Source organism: Megalopta genalis, chromosome 9 (assembly GCF_051020955.1).
Source record: "Megalopta genalis isolate 19385.01 chromosome 9, iyMegGena1_principal, whole genome shotgun sequence".
NCBI lineage: Eukaryota > Metazoa > Arthropoda > Insecta > Hymenoptera > Halictidae > Megalopta > Megalopta genalis.
Genome location: NC_135021.1, coordinates 18,398,962 through 18,421,936, shown reverse-complemented (window position 1 = coordinate 18,421,936; position 22,975 = coordinate 18,398,962). Strand labels below are relative to the sequence as shown.

Here is a 22,975-nt window from a genome sequence, read left to right as displayed (position 1 = left end):
ATTGTTCTTGCCGGTGTGCTATTGGCTATCCATTATGGGATCTCATCTTTTCTTTTTATAACGTCGAATAATCGTAATTCTAGTTGAAAATATTTTCACTGGTGCACATTTCTTTTTTTTTTTTGTATGTGTGCAAAGTAATGTCTCTCTTTTATTTAAAATAGATAGATATAAAATAAAATAAATAATGAAGTTAATAATAAAATAAAATAATAATAAATAAATTTAATAAAATAAATTAATAATAAATATAAAATGGACAATTTGGGAAGAAGAGATACGACTGTTCGAGCCTTGGAGGTTAGTTTTTATGGTTACCGATTCATCAATAATTATGAAAACGTGCCGCGGGTCTCGAATAATCGTATCTCCTCTTCCCAAATTGCCCATTTTTTTGTGGACAATCTGAGCGTCAATTAGAGAGACATTAAACGGGATGATTCTACATGCAGGAATAGATCGAAAAGTAAGAATAACATTTTCTCTTTTAAGGCTCGGTTTACAGGAAAAATTAGGTTAGAAGAATAATACTATTGAATAGGACTCAAGTGGCGCCGCGTGTCTGGCCATGACGCGCCAGTTCTACTTCTCGTCACGCTGCCAAGCAACGCGAATTCGACGCGTCTTTCGACTCGATTTTCTCGTAATGGGAGCCTTGAATGAAAAAATGTTATTCTCTTTTTTCGACTTATTTTTCCACGTAGAATCAACCTGTACTCGGTTCTACCGTCAGTTGCAGCACACTCTATATATGTGATAACATAACCCCAATAAAAAACAAAAAACATTTCTCACGAGAATAAAATGTACTGTAATTATTAGTTCAGTTCTCGATTAACCCTTTCCACTCCGCTGTCCCCTCTCGTGGGTCTCGCAATCCGATAGTGGCGGGTTCCTCAGGCCATTTGAAGCAACTTTTTCCTTTGCGAAAATGTTCTCCGAGGCACCGTTAACGAGTTATTAACGAAAAACAGTGACGAATGAGAGGCGAGCTCGGCTGGCACGAGGCGATCGAGCCAATGAGCGGAACCGGGCTTCGCGCGCTGGTTGGCTGGGCCGCCTCGCGTCAGCCGTACTCGATTCTTATTGGCGCACTGTTTTTCGTTGATAACTCGTTAACGGTGCCTCGGAGAACATTTTTGTAAAGGAAGAAGTTGCTTCAAATGATCCGAGGAACCCGCCGTTTCCGGATTTCGAGACATTTTCGGGACGCCCTGTAGACTGTTGTAAATCGATGCGAAGACAAAAGAAGTGTGAAACAACGCATATGAAGACGATTATTTGGTTCGAACGATGAGCGAGTGAGCTACTAGAGCAAGCCACTATAGTGGCGCGTCGTCCGGAGAGATGACATCCGCGAAAGCCATTATAGTGGCGTGTCGTTCTGGAAGATGACATTCGCGAAAGCCACTATAGTGGCGCGTCGTGCCTAAAAGCTTAAAGTACAGTTTAATACTCTTCAGAGAAATACGAAAGAATTCGAAGAAATTGCTTTACTCAATAAAACTGCGGAAGGTTAATTCGAAGGCACGGTAACTGGCGCATCTACTCTATCCGCAACTGGACGAGACATTTCCGCGGGTCCAGCCGCTATTTATGAACGGTTTGCCGGTGTGCCAGGTGGACTGACCTCGCGTGTCAGTCGATGAAACATCACTGTAGAATCGCGCGCGTTTACCGCTCTCTATAGCGCGAATGTCTCTATATCGGTGCGTAGCGAGCGGCGCCGCGGAGTGGGAATATTGTGCTTTTATTAAAATGGCACTTTTGTCTCGGGTAAACACGGCCATGATTTCCTTTCCATTCATTTCGGAATTACTATCGGCGAAAATTACGAGACAATTCGCGACAACACTGTTTCACCGCGATTCCGCTCCGTTATCGGGGCGAAACACCGACTATTCACTGTGTTTCGTTATTATTCTAATCGGCAGAGGCTTTCATTTACATTTTAATCGTGTCGCTTGATGCGCTTCCCTACGTGCATACGATCGATCAATACTCCTGTCACAGAAAGTTACCGGTACACAATAGAGAAGCTGAGCTTTCTGCTCGGCGTGACTGATAAAAAAAAAAAAAATAAAGAGAGTCAAGGAAAGAGCGGGGAGAAACTAGACCGTGTTTTTTTTGTACCAAATCGGAAGGCGATTTCTACTCTTGCGCGCTGTTAAGAAATTTTCAACGGAAGAAAAAGAGCGACCGTTCTCGTTGCTTCATTTTTTCCAATTGATATATATATATATATATATATATATAAAATATATATATTGTATAGATCTTTTTCAGAATTTTACATTATTTAATAAACGTTTACTAGTGAGCACAGATATTATTACAATTCAGGTCTGTATAATTTATTATGAAAATTAAAATTAATCGATACGGGAACGATGAATTTTTTTAACAGCGCATCACATCGTTGACAATAGCAATAACGGGTGTAAAAAAATTACCTGTATAATTTGGCGCGGTTATGTGAACATTGAACGCAGAGAGAAATCGATCGATGAAAATTGAATGGATCAAACATAATTCGTGAAGAGGGTGGAAAATCACGATCAAGATAGCTGTAAGGTGAACGGGAAACAAGGTAGCAAAGATTGTTATTTCTTGGTCGGCGCCCATGGTCGATACGAATTTCAAGAAGAAAGGACGTCGTCTTTGGGCGCTTTTCTTTACGGCCGATTGCGTCCTAACGAGACCAATCATCGCTCATCTTCCCGCGTCATTCCCGGAAGCTTAGAAGTTTGTGCAGCGGCAACCTTATCTCCTCGAATATGAATAGACCGACGGCGCTTTTATCTTCGATCTATCGATCTCAAGAAATTCCCTTGTTGGCACTTTCACAGCCACGCGACGACAGCGCTATAAATTACCGCGAGTTCGAGAAAAACGCCTTTGATCACAATGTGTGTTTTTTTTTAAATAAGCGTGAAAATGAGAACACGTACTCGTTATGTCAATACATCGGTGTCCACTTTTAATTTATTAGAACACCCTGTACACATATGCCTGTTACGTTTAAAAATGTTTAACAATATACATTTCTGTACACTTTCCCAAATCGTTTTAACCTTTTAGGCACGACGCGCCACTATAGTGGCTTGCTCTAGTAGCTCACTCGCTCATCGTTCGAACCAAATAATCGTCTTCATATGCATTGTTTCACGCTTCTTTCGTCTTCGCATCGATCTACAACAGTCTACAGGGCGTCCCGAAAATGTCTCGAAATCCGGAAACGGCGGGTTCCTCGGATCATTTGAAGCAACTTCTTCCTTTACAAAAATGTTCTCCGAGGCACCGTTAACGAGTTATCAACGAAAAACAGTGCGCCAATAAGAATCGAGTACGGCTGACGCGAGGCGGCCCAGCCAACCAGCGCGCGAAGCCCGGTTCCGCTCATTGGCTCGATCGCCTCGCGCCAGCCGAGCTCGCCTCTCATTCGTCACTGTTTTTCGTTAATAACTCGTAAACGAAGCCTCGGAGAACATTTTCGCAAAGGAAAAAGTTGCTTCAAATGACCTCAGGAACCAGTGGAGAATGTTCATTCGATCCACGTGTCACCGTATAAATACCGAGACTCTCGAAAATTGTAATGGTGCTACGGTTGTGCTTCACGGAGTACGCTTAGCGTTATTCGGAAACGATTCTCTCTCCCGGCTCGACTCTATATCCCGGCGCGTGAGTTATCTTTGTGTGTTTCAAGTTACGAGATTTCGGCACAATGTTCCCGAAGAATCCCGACGCGACGCCGCGAACATTGCAGAGGGATACTAGAGAGGGAGCTCTCTACTTCCTATTTACCGGTCTTTCTGGTCGCGCCCCAGGGACCTCTGGGGGAGGGGGGGCGGGACGAAAAGACGAACGACTTATCTCGCCATTCCGCCCGACTGAACGACGACGGCGTCGGGGACGCGGCGGCGTTCATCCAGCGATGAACGATCGAATCGACGCGACGATTTTCATTCACCGCGAAGTTCGTAGGAACGCGCCGATGCTGCCGGCTGCTGAATGCCGTCGGGGAAAGCGTTCATTACGCAGCGGAACACAGTTCCCGCCGATTATCCATCGCCCGGCTGCCGAGTTTTCGATTTATTATTCACGGTAAGCGTACAGTTCGCGGACTTAATTAACCCATCGTCGCCGGATTTCTTGCGCAGCCTGTACTCTTTCCGAACTGTTTCGAAGTTGATCGTCCTACCCACCGAAGAGGCAAAAGGGAAATGTCCATGCTGAATTTATAATTAGCCGAAAGCTTGGGCGCATTCATCGCGGAAAATTCACGCTCGCTGCGGAACATTTTACGGCGAATGAATTTCCATCTATTATTCGGTTGGCAACTAAGTAATTGCCGATTTGTTCGATGAAATAAAAAATTTTCTTTTTTACTTGGAACGAAGTTTGATCTGTAATGTATTTTCCATTTTGTTCGACGACCTTTCGCCGTCTCTCTGACAACTTGAAAATTCCACGCTCGTAGAAAGTCTGATCCTTTTCGGCCGAAAACTGAGTTAAGTGAGATTTTACAGCGTCGTCGTCGTTAAAAGTTTTACCACGAAGGGGGTTGTCCAGGGATCGAAATAAGTGGTGATCCGATGGCGCGAGATCAGGACTACATGGTGGGTGTAACATCAATTCCCAACCAAAATCCATCAATTTTTGCCGAGTGGACAAAGACGTGTGCGGCCTAGCATTGTCCTGCTGGAAAATGACACCTTTACGATCGACCAATTCTGGTCGCTTTTCCTTGACCGCTGCATTCAATTTGTCCGGTTGCTAACATTCACGGATAATAAAAAATAACGTAATAATAATAATAATAATTTCATAATATAACATTTACGGATATCATAAAAATGGGAATGAGAGGCATCTATAACTGAAATCGGCAATTACTTAGTTGCCAACTGCTACTAATACTATTTTTTGAATTTAGTTTAATTGTAAAAATACTATTGTTGTGTAAAATACTATTTAGTTTAATTCAGTTATTTATTTATTTATTTATATATGCATTTTGAAAATTTCATTAAAATCAATTGATATATACTGTCAAGCTAAACGAACACTGAAAGATGTAGGAAATTGTTTTTCGTGAAAAACCGCAGTTTTCCTGATTTTCCATTGTTCGGAGGTCATATCAAGGTGAACCGATTTCGATGCAATTTTCAGCATATTATTATTAACATACATATTTCGTCCGTTGCGACGTACCTCGTGGGAAAAACTAAGGAGAAAATTTCTATTTCTATTTCGTCCTCTTTCGCGGGCCCGCTAGAATTCTCGACGACAAAGTGGTCGGTTTAACGACGTGGCCCAGACAGCAAAGGAAGTTAAAATGTGTCGACGACCGTGAAAGAGAGTCGAGTTAGGAACCCCCGGGAGTCTAATCGCCCCTTAACACGAACTTAGCGGCAAGTCGATGTCGATCTCTCAGAACTGGAATTATCAAGGGGGATAATTAAGACGGGAGAGTTCGAAGTGAATGATCGCCGTCTCGGATTCGCCGCGACAGTCTCAAAACTGCATTGAAACTTCAAGAACGATCCTGCCGAGCGTCAAAGACTTTTCCGTCACGGTTGAATGGTCGGGCTAAGTAGCGACAAGAGTCATCGTCGAATATTCATACTGCCGCATGCGTCTAGCCGATACGTTCCTTCGATATCATGCAAAGAACATTATCTAACAAATTCGACACTGATCGTTTCTCTTTGGAATTTTATCGTATAAAAACGCTTCGTTGACAAGCGAAAGACTTTGATGATTATGAATATTTTGCAATTACGAGGAAGTGAAGGTTATAATGATTGTATCCTCTTTTCCCAAATTGTTCGTCTTTCTGTATAATCTGAGCGTCGATTAGGGAGAATTTAGGTTATAAATTATTATTTAAAAATATATATAAATGGCTGAATTTATATATAAGATTATATTTTAATAATATTAATATAATATTACAATAATAATAATATATAATATAATATAATAATAATAATAATATATAATATGATATAATATAATATATAATATAATATATAATATAATATAATATAATATATAATATAATATAATATAATATATAATATAATATAATATAATATATAATATAATATAATATAATATATAATATAATATAATATAATATATATTATCATTAGAAAAATTTAAATTAAAAGATTAATTATTTTTCGAGAAATTTTGATTTATGTCAAACTATGTTTCGAGATGTAATACAATTATATTTGCCAATTATATTAATCGCGTCGAGAAAGCTATTATAGTTTATTAAGCGGTCGCTCTTCGAATTTTTGTGCATCCAACGTGAAGCAGGTGGCACGATGGTAAATTCAGTCTGCTATGCAGTCTCCCATTCGGCAGCGGACACAGAAAGGAAATAAAATAAAATAAAATAAAATAAAATAAAATAAAATAAAATGGTGGAAGCCTCGCGGTCAGGTTTACGCCACGCGCAGAAGATCTCTCCGAGTCCGCCCGTTTTCATGGTCGGCATTCTTCCGTTCCTCTTTTTAAATTTTACATCGTTAATTTCTCCACTCTATCCAGTCATTTTTCCTTCTCTCCTTCTGGGGAACTGATTAACCTGAAATATGCATCTCACTATTTCCCAGCGAAAAGCTTTTCACGGCGGAGTGTTCGTTAAAACGAGCGCCATTTTATTTAGCAGAAAATTAATTTAATTATTTTGTATTTTTATTATACAACATTGGTCGACCGGAATCGTAACATTTCACGATTCTACAATTTTCTGTTTCTTACTGTTTTATCATTTCTAAGCGAGCACATGCGAGAATAATTCTTGTCTCGTTAAACTTACTAAAATTAGCATTCTAGTCATTATTTTATTGGACAACACTGATGCAGAAAGCTATCATTGGTAAGAGAGTAATGGCTTTTGAATAATGTTCAAATGACAATATCTCCAGAACTAAGATTTGTTTACGATCAGTAAGTACCTTAGTATTTTCCATTAAAAATACCAAAGTTGACCTTCATAAGCCCTTGACACATCCGTCAACATAAAACAGCTAATATAACATTTTGAAATTGCAGAAAATTATAACAGAACCTTTTGAAATTGCAGAAAATATTTTGTGTGGCCTAAATAGTGCTGCAAATATTTTTCAATAGTTGTTCAGATTTCAATAAATAGAATTGCAAAATAAAATTGAAATATTACAGAAATATTGCAGTGAGCTTCCAAGCAGGGAAGTTGCAATTATTATCATCAGGTTTTAAGACATTGATAAGTCGATGACAAGTGTTACAAATAACACTTGACGTTTGTCATTCACAAATGAACAATTCCATTCAAGTATTGCAAAATAATGGGATTACATTGGCCAAGTTTCCTCGTGAAAAGCAAGAGACGGGAAAAGTGGTTTGGCTACTTTAGGAAATCAGAACACCGACGGAAAACAGCATCCGTCTTTCTCGGCCCGCGTCGTCGTAGCATTTCACGGGCTGAAAGAGGACGGTTATCCTTTTAACAACAGCATCTGTCCGACAACGTGCTCTCTTAGGAGACATATTTAGGCTCCCTTCACCCCCATTCCCGTCACGCGGCAATGAAAGAAACAGGAAAATAAAAATCCCCATACGACAGCACACAGAAAAGGGAACTCGAGCGATAAAGATCTCTCGGTCTGTTGACACGGACGGCCTCAATTTTCCTCTCGATTTCGCCCGAATGTTAAACCAGCGCCGGCGAAGACAAAGATCGAGCGCGAGAGGAAGCCTCGCTCCTGTCCCAGCTACATAACCTAAAAAAAAAGGATGGAGCGAGCAACGAAAGGAAAAGAAACTGCCGTCGTCGCGAACTGCAAAAATAATGAGATTTCCAGTCGTTCGGTATCGTCGTACAAAAATGGAACGAACTTTCCAGACAACTCGACAACAAAGAACTTGTTACTTTTTGTACATGTTCTTCTTTTTTTTATAGTCGGAGTTTAACCTTTTAGGTACGGCTGAATTCTGCGCGAGGCTATTTCTCTGGACGGCAGAGTCTGATACTATATATTCTGTCTGTATATACAGGGTGTCCCAAAAATGTCTCGCAATTCGAAAGTGGCGGGTTCCTCAGGCTATTTGAAGCAATTTTTTCCTTTACAAAAATTTTCTCCGAGGTACCGTTAACGAGTTATTAACGAAAAACAGTGACCAATGAGAGGCGAGCTCGGCTGGCGCGAGGCGACCGAGCCAATGAGCGGAACTGGGCTTCGCGCGCTGGTTGGCTGGGCCGCCTCGCGTCAACCGTAATCGATTCTTATTGGCGCACTGTTTTTCGTTGATAACTCGTTAACGGTGCCTCGGAGAACATTTTTGTAAAGGAAGAAGTTGCTTCAAATGATCCGAGGAACCCGCCATTTCCGGATTGCGAGACATTTTTGGAACATCGTGTAGACTGTTGTAAATTGATGTGAAGACGAAAAAAGTGTGAAACAATGCATATGAAGACGATTATTTGGTTCAAACGATGAGCGAGTGAGCTACTAGAGCAAGCCACTATAGTGGCGCGTCGTGCCTAAAAGGTTAAAACGATTTGGGAAAGTGTACAGAAATTTATATTGTTAAACAAAAAACAAAAACAGAAAATTCTGAATTTTTGTTATATCTTCTTAAGAAGAATACACTGACAAAGTTTGAACATTAAACCTGGGACACCCTGTATAAACGTTTCAGCATAAAGCAGAAATATGTCTGCAGCGAATCGACTGGTTTTATACAGGCGGCTTTTGTTTTTCAAGGAGTGTTACTACCGTATCGAAACGCGTTTCATTATGCAATAAATTTCTTTCGCCCGAAGCGGCTGCGCGTTTGCAACCGTTGCTATGCAGTCGTATTTTTTTTTTTTTTTGTTGAACAAGAACGTCAGGAAATTATCGTAAAAGAATTACGTTAATATTAGAAAGAACATCGAAGTAAACAGTGTAGGAAATCATGCCTTCGAGGTACTCGATGAAAATGATTCAATGTTTTGAACTTAATTAAATTTTTATAACATCAATCCTGGAAGCTTGATTAAGGCTCCGTTCACAACTGTATGCCAACTATCACTGTACGCACATTTGTATGTGTATTTACGTCACTCGTGTCATATTATATTATTATATTATTATGTATAATAATTTATACAATATATGTAATATTATATACATATACATGTTATACATCATATTATATATAATATATATAATATTATATTATTATATTATATATACATATTATACTACATTTACGTTACTGTACAGAGTGTCCCAAAATTATAGTACTTCCATACACATATATATTATATTCCATATAATAATAATAATAATAATATAATATAATAATATAATAATAGTATATATATAGTACTATTATTATATTGCAATAATTTATATATATATATATATATAGAATATACATAAATTATTGTAATATAATAATAGTATCATTATATATCATTCTACTATTCTAAATATATTAGAAAAATCTTAATTTGTTCAGCTTTTTGGACCTATCGCTCCACTGTGCGCCCCCCCCTCCCCCGCCTCCCACCGAGCTTTCCGTCCGAGTCGCAACCGCAACGAATATTTAAGGCTGATAAGGAGCACGCCCGAGTTCCTTTTCAAACGTCGCGGCGACGCGTTCCCATTTCTCCGGCCGCGTACTGATACACGCGGCGCCGTCGTTCCCCTCCGCGCCGCGCCGCGTCGGTGTCGAATAGAGACGTTCGCGGAATAATGGTCGGACGCTCTGGCGTTGCTTTTGCCTCCTGGGGAATTCGGATTTCTTGCTTGGCTCGCTGCTCGGGCGCGTGCCGCCCACACCCCCTTTGTCTCGTGATCGATCGCCGACCGGACCGCGCCGGAGAACGCGAGGAGAAGACCGCCGGCGACGGTGCAAACGGTCCCGTTGAATAAGAATAATGCAGGGACATGGGCACAAAGGGAAAGTCTGATACTCGGCCAGGCCTTTCATTCGTCGGTTCCGGGCCGCGCGACGTTGAGCGACACGGAATTAGCTCCCGGATCGAGATATCCGATTTGGAAGACGGCCGTTTCGGTTACGAGTCCGCCGGGGGATCCGGATTTTTATGAAAATTCATCGTTTTCTAGAGAGAGCGAGAGAGAGAGAGAGAGAGAGAGAGAGAGAGAGAGAGAGAAGAGAGAGAAGAAGTGCGAGAGCGAGACAGAGAAAGAGAGCGAAAGAGAGAGAGAGAGAGAGAGAGAGAGACAGATTATTCTTTCGATGGAATGTTTGTAACTCTGAGTCAAAATTGACCCGGCGCCCGCCGTCCGAGGGTTAATTTAATCCCTCATAAATAATTTCTTTCATAGTTATATTGTGTGTGTGTGTGTGTGATTATATATTATATTATTTTATAATATTAAATATATATTGTTATTATATTTTATTATATTACTTATATATTATATCGATTAAAAGAAAGAAAATTTATATTTATTGCGTGCGTAACGACCAACTATTCAACATCAGAAAAATTCGAATTTTAGTTTCATTTAAAAATATCGAATTATATCCATATTTAATAGATTATGTTTGAAATCTTAATAATTAGCCTTGCTACTTAATAACTAGCCTTGCACTGTAAAGTGCAAGGGAGATTAAAGTGCTGCATCAGCTTATTTCTAGTATACTACCTTGTCTACATTAGTCGATGAAGACACGCGTTATCTTCCCAGACATTACCCGCGGTGTTCTGCGTACCTAAACAGTGAAATATCATAGAATTAGATTCCTAGACAGAAAAGATATTTAATTATAGACGTACACGAATGTATTACATAAAGTACTCGCATTGCATGCGTTGATTTTTTACGAGCACCAACATGCGTTTATCTTTATAAGTAGTTTGACATTTGAATGTCAATTGAATCTCTTTTCAGAGAAGACTGTGATAAGCTTGAAAGAGATTAATTAGCCCGAAACAAATCCTACGGAAAGAAAAGTCACGTGATGATCATCCATAAATGTTTCACTAGAAAATTGTACTATATATGTTATAATTTATATATTATATATACATTTCAGTTATTGCCTCGTGGATTAGTCCCTTTATCATCTAAAAAAAAAATTCAATTCATCGAGAACAGTTTTTAAATAATTGTACGGTTTTAAAAGGTTATTACTGTATATGTATACAGGATGTCCCAAAATTATGGTATTTTCGGGCAATGTGGGATTCCTGAGATCATTCGAAGCAACTTTTTCCTTTACAAGAATGTTCTCCGAGGCATCGTTAACGAGTTATTAACGAAAAAAGCTGACCCAATGAGACGCGAGCTTGGCTAGCGCGAGGCGGCACAGCCAACGGGCGCGCGAAGCCTAGTTCCGCCCGTTGCCTCGGCCGCCACGCGCCAGCTGCTCTCGCCTCTCATTGGTCGCTGTTTTTCGTTAATAACTCGTTAACGATGCGTCGGAGAACATTTTTGTAAAGGAGAAAGTTGCTTCAAATAACCTCAGGAACCACTCGTACATAATTTTAGAACACTCTGTATACTTTTTTAATCCATGGACATTGCGACAGGCACAGAAACTGGGACATCTAACCCTATTGCTTCTAATTAAAAACGTCTGAATCAAAACAATTGATCGTTTTCCCGGAAGTACCATAATTTTGGGACACCCTGTATGCCCGCTACTGTACATGAACCCTTGAAACACTCTGCAGGGCGTCTGTGTGTAACAGGAAGCGGGATAGAGGCTAGTATCCGTAACTAATATAGAAAGCAGAGACTATTACGGCCGACGAAATAGGATGAAATTTACTTTGACGTGATCTTCGAGGAGCCAATTCATTGACCCGAATAGCTTCGGCCTAATTCAAGACATCCCATAGAAGACGATGGTCAATCTTCCTCGAGAATTTGTGTGGTTGGCATTCGGCTCCTGAATTTACTTTTAAAATGGACCTATTTCTGATTCTAAATTTACAAAATTATATCTAGTTTCATAGCACGTGATTCGAAAAATATTTGAACAACTAAAATATTGTTGTTGTTTCGCGTTTGTTACGTATCATTCGCATTTGTGCAACCGTTCATAAGTATTTGGATCGCGATCTTATTAAAATAATCGTATCTTTATTTACATTTCAGTATAATTATATATATACAATTTGAGTGGGTTATAATTTATTGTTTAAAATTTATTGTTAAGATGATTTAGACTTAAGTTGACTCATTGTATCTTTATAATTCATTTCACTCGTCTTTTCAACATGTTGGAATTTTCAGGGTGTTCCGAAATTATGCTATTTCCGGGAAACGAGGGGTTCCTGAGGTGATTTGAAGCAACTTTTTCCTTTACAAAAATTTTCTCCGAGGCACCGTTAACGAGTTATTAACGAAAAACAATGACTGATCGGAGAGCGAGTGCGGTCAACGCACCGCCCTTGCGGCCAATGCCGCGTCGCGCTTGCCGCCTGACGCAGCGGCAGTGATCGCGCGGGCGGGGCGCCAGCCGAGCGCTCGCCCCTCATTGGTCAGCGTTTTTCGTGAATAACTCGTGAACGATGCGTCGGAGAAAATGTTTGTAAAGGAAAATGTTACTTCGAATCACCTCAGGAATCCATTTCCCGGGAGTACCATAATTGTGGGACACTCTGTATGTACAAAGTACATTTTAAGACGTAAGTCAAAATTTTCGAAAATGTGATTTACGTCACTACGATTGTGATCCATTCAATTAGTATTAATTATCGTTATCAGAGTAGGAAATTTACCGTTCGCCAAATATTTCGTCTAGAACGCTTCTTCTAGATTCCACCAGACGAGCTCACACGTCCGTTCGTCTGTCCATTAAAAATTTCCGTCGGACCAATGAAACGAAAACTCGCTTCGAATTTTCATCCATAACTAATAAACGTCACCTCGGAGCGCTCCGGTTTTACCATTTAAATTCGAATAGTCCACGTACGCTTGCATAATGCAAATACTGGTAAATCGAGCTTCGAAAGACCGCGTTTCTCCGATTTCGGCGGAAAACCTGATGGGGAAAATGGGAAAATGAGAAGGTTACAGCACTCCTATGATATTTCCGTAATACGGGATTCCGACTGGCTTCACTTAAGAAATTTCATTTCGCTCGAAGTTTCAATGAAACTTCATTTCCCTTTTCGTATTCGTTATGAAATGCAGCATTTGTTACGAACGTTCCACCGAAACACGATTCGAAAGAGCAGATAAATTCGAATTGCAATGAGCACGCTTGTCAAGCGTACGAAAAATTGCAATTATTATTGCATCGGTTTCAATGTAAACAGTTGCAATTAGATCTGGGTAAAAATGTTTGGAAAAGTATTGGAAATAGTTATTAGTGGTATATTCTTGTTCGTGTGAAATAATATTTCAAGATTTATTCGACGTAACAGATGTAAGTGCATTTATTGAATATACAGGGTGTCTCAAAAATTATGGTATTTCCAAGAAATGAGGGATTCCTGTGGTGATTCGAAGCAACTTTTAAACGCTTTGGGAAATATGGAAAGTTTGGGAAAAGTGGCTTAAAATATAATAAATATTTTATATTTTATTATTTTTATATATATATATATATATATATATATATATATATATAAATAATAAAGTAGCTTTAATGAAGAGATCGTGCGAGGATGTTTTTAATTTCGTTATCGACGAAGGCAACGAGAAAAGCATTTATTTATTGCCGTAGCATCAGAAGCATAAATATGAGAAAATATTGCAATTACGATATTGTACTTCAACGCACAAGATATGCATTGCAAGCGTGCGTCAATTACATCGAGTGAGGTGTAGCCATTATTCTCTGCGAATAAATAAATTTTTACAAACGAACATTGCCAATTAACATCACTTAATTCAGAAAAAGTGCTTGCAATTTATTGTGCCCCAGATAATAACAAGACGACATAATTAGAAAATGTATCTTTCACTGTCATATCGTTTTCCTGAATGCTATTATTCTTGTTATATTTTGCGCTTATTATAGTCAAGTATAATAAGATAATTATACTAATAAATTAGTATAAGACTAATAAATAATATTTAACTAGTTAAAGTCGGTTTTATTTAAAGTTATAGAGGCTTTAAATAAAACCGATTTTAACTAGTTAAATATTATATAATAAATAAATTTATATAATAAATACTATATATATAAGCCTCTATAACTTTAAATAAAACCGACTTCAACTAGTTAAATATTATTTGCTACATGTTCAGATTTCGGCCCGATAACTCGAATTTAGAGCAGCCTAAACCCTGCGAGTCGGAGTTTGCCTGCAGAAGTTGAACTTCCATCGTCGCAGCCTCCGTAACTCGAAGCTACACGTGCACCAGAAACTTATAACCGACGTTGCACTGCGGATTTTTATGCAATCTAAAACATTTTCCGCATCAATTTCCACAGGCAAGAGTTATACAAAAAATTCGTTTCGCCGTGTAATATTTTTTAATAAATCGAAAATAGTGTCGCGACATTTTTAGATTCTTCCAAATGTTTCCGTTTTTCCATATTATCCGCTAAATAAATTATACGTTCCCGTCTTGAGACGAAAGAACATCGTTTTTCTACCAACGATGACTTCGTTTACCCTTTTTCAATTGTTCTTTTTTCATAAGATTTTCGAAAGAAACAGCGAAGAAAGTGCAACGAAAGCTCGTCACAGTCGCATCGTGCAGGTACCTTCGCCCTAATTGAAATTCATCCGAGACACAAACACGAATGTTTCGACACCGGACCCGTGCTTGCACAGCGGCTAATGGGTTTGGGAATCGACGCATAGACCGTGCCGGCCAATGAAAAGCACGGCCCGTCCTTAAAACTTCGATCAATAGCCGAATGTTCACCGGCTCGCCGTTAAATCGTAAATCGATATCGAGTGTTTCGTGGCTAAACATAACGCGCGACGACGTTAAGAAAGTATACAGGGTGTCCCAAAATTGTGGCACCTCCGAGAACTGAGGGGGGGTTCCTGAGATCATTTCAAGCAACTTTTTCCTTTACAAAAATTTTCTCCGACGCATCGTTCACGAGTTATTAACGAAAAACGCTGGACGAATGAGAGGAGAGCGCTCGGCTAGCGCGAGGCGGTCGCGCCAATCAGCGGAACTGGGTTGCGCGCGCCGTTGGCTGGGCCGCCGCGCGCCTGCCGAGCGCTCGCCTTTCATTGGTCCCGGGTTTTTCGTTAATAACTCGTGAACGAAGCGTCGTAGAAAATTTTTGTAAAGGAAAAAGTTGTTTCAAATCACCTCAGGAATCTCTAATTTCCCGAAGATACCATAATTTTGGTATTTGTAATAATTTCGGAATATACAGCCTGTATATTCGGACGCGAATCGAGTCCCAGGGTGGGTCTAATTAAAGAGCTCCAATCCAGTCGTTGTTATCGTCCGTCGGAATCGTTTATCGACCCCGCGGAATCGCGTCCGTTCATCGGGAACGATTAGGGATCGCTTTAACCTTTAACCTTTAACCTTCCGGGAGCCACACTTCAGCCGTGAGCGGGCGGGGAGGGGGGGAGGGCGAGATTTATGTGGGACAAAAGTCGCTCTCGGCGGAGGAACGTCTTCCTTTTTAGGCCGCGTCCCGCCTCTCGCGGGCTTACAATAAGCTCACCACTCGGTTCATCCAATTTACGAGCCGCACAGGTAGCCCCACGGACGAGTCGTGCTTTCGTCCTGTACACGAAAGAAAATTAATCCGACCCGCGCCACTTAACTACGTAATTGAAGTGCCAAACTCCTCGTACTTTACCGTACGTCGCACTCTGCGCTTCCCTTATCCACTTCGCGCTCGGCCCACCCCTAACCACCCACCTTATCGCGCCAGTTTACTGTCACCGACTGCGCGTCCAATCGCTCCGCTCACTCCGTATTTGAGCCGTTCATTTTGAAAGTGACCTGAGTCCATTTATACAGGATTTCTCAAAATTATAGTATTTCCGGGAACTGAGGGGTTCCTGAGGTGATTTGAAGCAACTTTATCCTCAGCGAAAATATTCTACGAGGCTTCGTTCACGAGTTATTAACGGAAAACGCGGACCAATGAGGGGCAAGCTCGACTGGTGCGAGGCGGCGCCGCAAGTCGGCTGAGCCAACGACCGCGCGGAGCCCAGTCCCGCCGATTGGCGCGGTCGCATCGCGCTAGCCGAGCTCGCTTCTCATTGGTCACTGTTTTTCGTTAATAACTCGTGAACGAAGCCTCGGAGAACATTTTTGTAAAGGAAAAAGTTGCTTCAAATGACCTCAGGAACCTCACATTTCCCGGAAATACCATAATTTTGGGATTAATTATTTATTATACACAGTTATTGTGTATCTTATTATATTATATATATTATATATATTATATAAATTAAAATATTAATATTAGAATTATATAAATTTATATATTATATATTATGTAGGATAATAGACTGATGGCACAGTAATCGACAGATTGGCACAGTCAGTCGACAGACTATTTTTATTTGCATTTACTCGCATCTGTGTCTTATTATTCGTTCGCTTTTCGACTTCGCTCCGACTCGAGCAATTTCTAGGAAACCCGGATCTACCAGATTCTTTTTCATCTACTTCTGTCCACGACACTGGTTACCACACAAAGAAAGTGGAGCGCCGAAAATAGTCCGGCCAGCTTGGCAACAAAGGTACACCAAGGGCTAAGAAAAATTCATTATGCATCTACACGATGACATTCTGGGGACAGACTTCTGTAGAAACGGAGAAACACGTAAACAGAATACCGCAGTGCAGTTAATGCATCCCTAATTGACGCTCGGATTGTCCACAAAAATGGACGAAAAGAAACGACGACTTAGCTTTCCAAATTTCTCAATTTTCTGTCACGTTCCGAAGGCAATTCGGAGACCGCTTGACACGATTCGAAGGCAATTCGAAGGCCACATGACACGATTCGATGTGGTCGTGTACCTAGCACCTACCACAAACAAGTAAATTCTCCCTAATTCGCGCTCAGATTGCGCAGAAAAATGGACAATTTGGGAAGAGGAGATATATTGAAAATGTATTAGTTCCTTTTAATTCATAAATGGACAGAACTTGCTGGTAGATTTCTTTTTTAAATATAAGCTAGATTCTTTCCTTCCTTGGAATTTCGGCTTTACATACACCAATAGTACCCACTTCTTCACGTTCAGGGAACGTTCACGAACGTCACAAACCTTGCACAGTTTTACGAGATATTAATGTCAATCTCTAGGCAGCGAGAATCATAAAAAGGGACGTATAAACTCATACTTCGTTAGAACCCCGCGTAGATCGAAGATCAAATAATCCTTCTGAACTGCCATTCCTCGAAGAACAGCTTTAGCATACTTTTTATGCCCGGAAAACATGGACGGGCACGCGCTAGAAATTTTTCGTATCGTCTTTGACGATCGCTTCGAATGCGACGCGGATCCTGGGATACGGTTGAGTTTGACTTGACGAGAGGATACGGTTGTTTGTTTGTGTGTGTGTGTGTGTGTGTGTGTGTATGTGTGTGTGTGTGTGTGTGTGTGAGAGAGAGAGAGAGAGAGAGAGAGAGAGACTGGGAGAGTCTGAGAGAGAAAGATGGTGCGAGAGCGAGAGAGAACAAGAGAGAGAAAGAGAGCAAGAGAGAGACTGAGAGAGAGGACGAGAGAGAAAGAGAGCGATAGAGAGAAAGAGAACGAGAGAGAGTAAGAGAGCGAGAGAGGGCGAGAGAGAGAAAGAGAGCGAGAGAGAGAGAGAGTGACAGATAGAAATAGAATGAGATCGTAAAATGATCCCTCGATCAAACTTGCGCTCTCGAATTATACAGGGTGTCCCAAAATTATAGTATTTTCGGGAAATGCGGGATTCCTGAGATCATTCGAAGCAACTTTTTCCTTTACAAAAATCTTCTCCGACGCATCGTTCACGAGTTATTCACGAAAAACAATGAGAGATCGCGTACGGCTGACGCCCCGCCCTCGCGACCACCGCCACTGCGTCAAGCGGAAGGCGCAACGCGCCATTGGCCGCGAGGGCGGAGCGTCGGCCGAGCGTCGCCTCCTATTGGTCACCGTTTTTCGTTAATAACTCGTAAACGAAGCCTCGTAGAACAATTTCGCTAAGGAAAAAGTTGCTTCAAATGATCTCAGGAACCTCCCCAGTTCCCAGAAATACAATAATTCTGGAAAACCCCGTATAATTATATAATGAACACGAGTACAAATAAACGAAGTTTTAGAACCGCTTAATTAGTTCCTGTATCCTCAACGTGTTATATTATAAATTATAAATTAAACAATTACATAATGTAAACGAACCATTCCGAACCGTTTAATTGGTTCCAACACCTTTCGCGGCGCATTATTATTCGCTTTAATTACAAAACACATTGTGCAACGACGCGCGAAACGATTCACAGGCTAGTCGTACCAGCGCGCCTCGAATTAGCGTTCGTGTAAAAGGGTGACACTGGTCGCGCCGTATTTACGGCGGACTGTACTTGGTACAGTCGCGTACTGTGATCGCGACTGTACTTGGAAACTGCGAGAACAGGCTTTGATTATCCAGCATCGGTTTATCATTTGACCCTTTATCAGCCGCTTCCATTCCTCGTCGATTTGACTGACACGCGCGGCCGGCGCACAGAAACGCGGAATTAACGAACGAAACGTATTTGCATAACAGGATTTTGCGCAACGGCGACGGGGAAAACCGTCGACCTTCCGCGTACATAATTTTTCACGACGGGCAGGATCGATAAATTCATGGCGGGCCCGTTCGGCAACGGGACGGGGACGAAAATCACTTGGAATCCCGGCAGATACGGTTTTCAATCACAACCCTTTATTTCCACGAAAATTCGAGTGGGCGGGGCGCTCGTTCGCGTAAGCGTTATCATGCGATATGCGAGGCGTTCCGTACCGTTCCTCGGCTCGCAATGAATCATACACGATGATTAATGAATGATTCGAGAGATAAATGGCCGTGTGCAAATTGGGAACGCCCAGAGCGCGAACGGACAATGTACTCGAACGATGTAAGATGATTAAAGAGTGCTAGAAAATTCGATGAACTTTCTTGCGGACCAACCATGATCGTTATAATAATCTGTACGAAGAAAATCGTTGTATCATTGTTTTTATTCAGATGTTTTTTGGTTAGCAGTAATAGGGTAGGTATCCCAGTTTCTGTGCCTGTCGCAATTTCCATGGATTAAAAAAAGTATACAGTTCCAAAATTATGTACAAGGGATTACTGAGATCATTTGGAGTAACTTTCTCCTTTACAAAAATGTTCTCCGACGCATCGTTCACGAGTTATCGACGAAAAATACTCGGACCAATGAGAGGCGAGCGCTCGGCTAGTGCGAGGCGGCGCAGCCAACGAGCGCGCGAAGCCCAGTTGCGCTCATTGGCTCGGCCGCCATGCGCCAGCCGAGCTCGCCTCTCATTGGCCAGCGTTTTTCGTTAATAACTCGTTAACGAAGCCTCGGAGAACATTTTTGTAAAGGAAAAAGTTGCTTCAAATGACCTCAGAAATCCCTCATTTACCTGAAGTACCATAATTTTGGGACATCAACTAGAATGAGACCCGTTCATTCTCAACAGTTAAATGAAATAAAAAATTATATAATCTCAAAATAATGCTCTAAATATAATAAAATATCGAAGACACGAGAGATTATCACGTTGTTGTCTTTTGTTCATAAAAAAAGAATCCTAAAAATGATCCTTTCAGCCTCCTAAACGGTCAATTAAATAAAACAGTCAATTTCATCTTTTTCAGAAGTTCCAAAAAAACAAAAATTACCGTAAAAAATGCACCGAATGACAGACGAAGAAATGGACAAAGAAATTTCTTTTCACGTTCTTGCGCACAGTTTTTTTAATGCTCGTATGATGATTCTGCCTCGCAATCGGTACACGAACTCGCTGTACTTAGCAAAGAAGCCGGTAAATGCGTAAAAACACGCTATGACGGCGTGTGTGTTATCCACGGCGCGCTTCGGTAACCAACAAATCCTAGCTTTTCAGAGATTAGAGCTTTTTGGAGCTTTCACGGCAACGGCATCGTGCAGCTCCCACTGTTCAGGCATTCCGGCATAAGCCGCGTCCCTTTTTGGCAAAATTATCCCGGCGTTTCGCTAACGTTGCAGCCGACTAACAAAGGTGACACATTGCTACTTATGTATAAGGTAACCGTACCTATTATGGAACACCGTTCGATCGTGACCCCTTCTTTGAACGGGAACATAAATAATAGAACAAAAAAAACTAGACAGAGGGTGCGAGAGTGAATCTAAAAATTCTAACGATATTTTTGAACGTTGTTCTTCGTGAATTCACTCACACAAAAAATATATTAATATGTAAATTATTAATATATTAATAATATTATTAATTATATTTAATTATTAATTATTAATTATATTTAATTATTAATTATTAATTATATTTAATTATTAATTATTAATTATATTTAATTATTAATTATTAATTATATTTAATTATTAATTATTAATTATATAATAATATTATTAATATGTAAATTAAATTATTATTATTAATGTGTAAATTAATATGAAACAGCAGTTTCTGGTGCTGCGTGAATCTAGTGTTGAGAAAGAGATTTCTTTTCCTTTCGCCGAGAAAGTCGATTAGTTTGCAGAAAGAAATATTTTTGTAATAAAATTGCTCATTAAAATTACGTTTGCACAAAATGTTCGAGTTTCTCATTTCAAGGCCACAGCATAATATACACCGTCGAATTCAACGCGCCTTTTAAAGTAGCCAAGGTAACCTACACTTTTTTAGGTCAAAAAGTATTTTTTTGAGATTGAACCCTTTGCATAATATATTTTTAAAATAATAATTAAAAAGAGATGCCACTCGAGTGCAAATTATTACGAATATGCGAACATGAGCACCAAGCAAGATCGTCAAATGTCTGAAGCATATTTTAATCCCTGAAATGCCTAAAATACGGTGACATAACCTAAACGTACGCACTATGCACGTCGCAATAAAATCCCCACAGCAATACCCAAAAGAATAAAAGCACGCGAAGCATTGCAACCGGAGAATTCTAATTCCGTTAATTAGATCGAACATTTAATATTTATAACATTTATAATATTCACAATTTGAAATCGAAGTGAATGTGTCGCGAGAGGTCGGCGCCGCCGCTTCCGGCGCGGATAGTAATGTATTGCAGCCGAGCCGAGTGGATCAACGGCAGAAGATTCCTCCGATATTAGGGTCGGTAATAATAGCAACGATAGTCGTCGTAACAATGGAGGCAGGCAACGAGATATCGGAAGTAACCGATAATGGGGGGATGGAACTTAAATTTCCGTTGTGCTCGCCCTCGAGAAGCGCGCCTCCTCCGCCCCCCCCCCCTCCTCTTCCGGGAGAAAGGAAACCAATCCTTCATGACTATTTGCAAATGAAACGGAAACATTTACGAAGGCTTTGCGCCGGAGTGGACTATTAGCGGCGTCGGGTAACGTCGGCTCGAAATGCACGGTTCAATTTAATAGAGCGCAAACTAATTGGAAGTTTCCATTAACGTCGTAAACAAACGATATGCCCGTTCTGTTCGATAGGATACAGGGGGCGTACGTGAATTGTCCTCGAACAGCTGATTACAGTAATGTCTCCCTAACTGACGCTCGGATTGCGCACAAAAATGGACGATTTTGGAACAGGAGATACGATTATTGGGGTCTTATAGCTTGTTTTTTCTTTATAGTTGTTGCAAATTCGTAACTGTAAAAACGAACCGCAAGGCTCGAATAATCGTCTCTCCTCTCCCTAAATGGTATAGCAATGCAATTAATATACCAATACAATTTTGGTATACTAATGCAATAAATATACTAATACAATAAATATACTAATACAATTGAGATATACTAATGCAATAAATATACTAATACAATTGGTATACTAATGCAATAAATATACTAATACAATTAATATACTAATACAATTGGTATACTAATGCAATGAATATACTAATACAATTAATATACTAATACAATTGGTATACTAATGCAATAAATATACTAATACAATTGGTATACTAATGCAATAAATATACTAATACAATTAGTATACTAATATATTTAATACACTAATACAATTAACACACTAATACAATTAACATACTAATAATCATAACAAACAATTCATTATTTGAAATTGCTACCATTGTTGGTACCATTTTCGAATTAATAATTTAATACAATTGTATCTTATTTTAATTTGAGAAATAAAATTTTCCCAAGTCGCAGCAGGGCTCGCGCTGTAAACAAAGCATCGCCCATTAGAAATCGAATCACAAGCACAATCCCCGACCATACTCGCAATGATATTTTCGTCAAAAAAAAAACAATCGTTCGAGGGTTAAATTCGAGGGTTAAACATTGGCAGTACCGCACCCTCCCCACCCCCCAAGACTCAAGGAGTCACGATTACGAAACGTATAACTTAATGCATCGAACAATCGATGAATCACCGCGAATCACCATCCCTCCTCCCACAGATACCATTACAGAAAGAAAGGCACAGTGTCATTCTATCCGGGGACTCGGTTTCACCGAGCCAGGGGTTGGCGAAGGAACTACCCTTAGGTGGGAAGCGTCCCGTAGCGTCGCGAATCGTCAGCGAAAACACACCGCCGGGTCGTCGCCGCTCTCTCTCTCTCTCTCTCTCTCTCTCACTATCTCTCTCTCTCTCTCTCACTATCTCTCTCTCTCTCGCGCTCTCTCTCTCTCTCACTATCTCTCTCTCTCGCTCTCTCTTTCTCTCACTATCTCTCTCTCTCTCTCTCTCTCTCTCTCTCTCTCTCCCACCCGTCTGCATTTTAAAGCGAAGGCAACGCGATGCGCCTGTTCAGCGTTTCGCAGGTGGACTTTACACCGAAAACCGTATAAGGCTGATCGGCTCCTCGCGACAAAGCCGATTCACCGATTCGGAACCAGCCGAATT

At 40.4% G+C, this 22,975-nt stretch overlaps 1 protein-coding gene across 2 annotated transcripts in view; it reads right to left on the bottom strand.

Annotated features, from left to right (window-relative positions):
• Positions 1-22,975, bottom strand: part of Task6 (TWIK-related acid-sensitive K[+] channel 6) — a 158,505-nt gene that overhangs the window by 79,286 nt on the left and 56,244 nt on the right. Inside the window, exon 2 of one of the 2 annotated variants that reach the window (XM_033477915.2) lies at positions 10,665-10,731. The exons of the other annotated variant lie outside the window; for it this stretch is intronic. The gene's annotated coding sequence lies outside the window, so the exon portion shown is untranslated. The remainder of the gene's footprint in view (positions 1-10,664; positions 10,732-22,975) is intronic. 2 annotated transcript variants of the gene reach the window in all.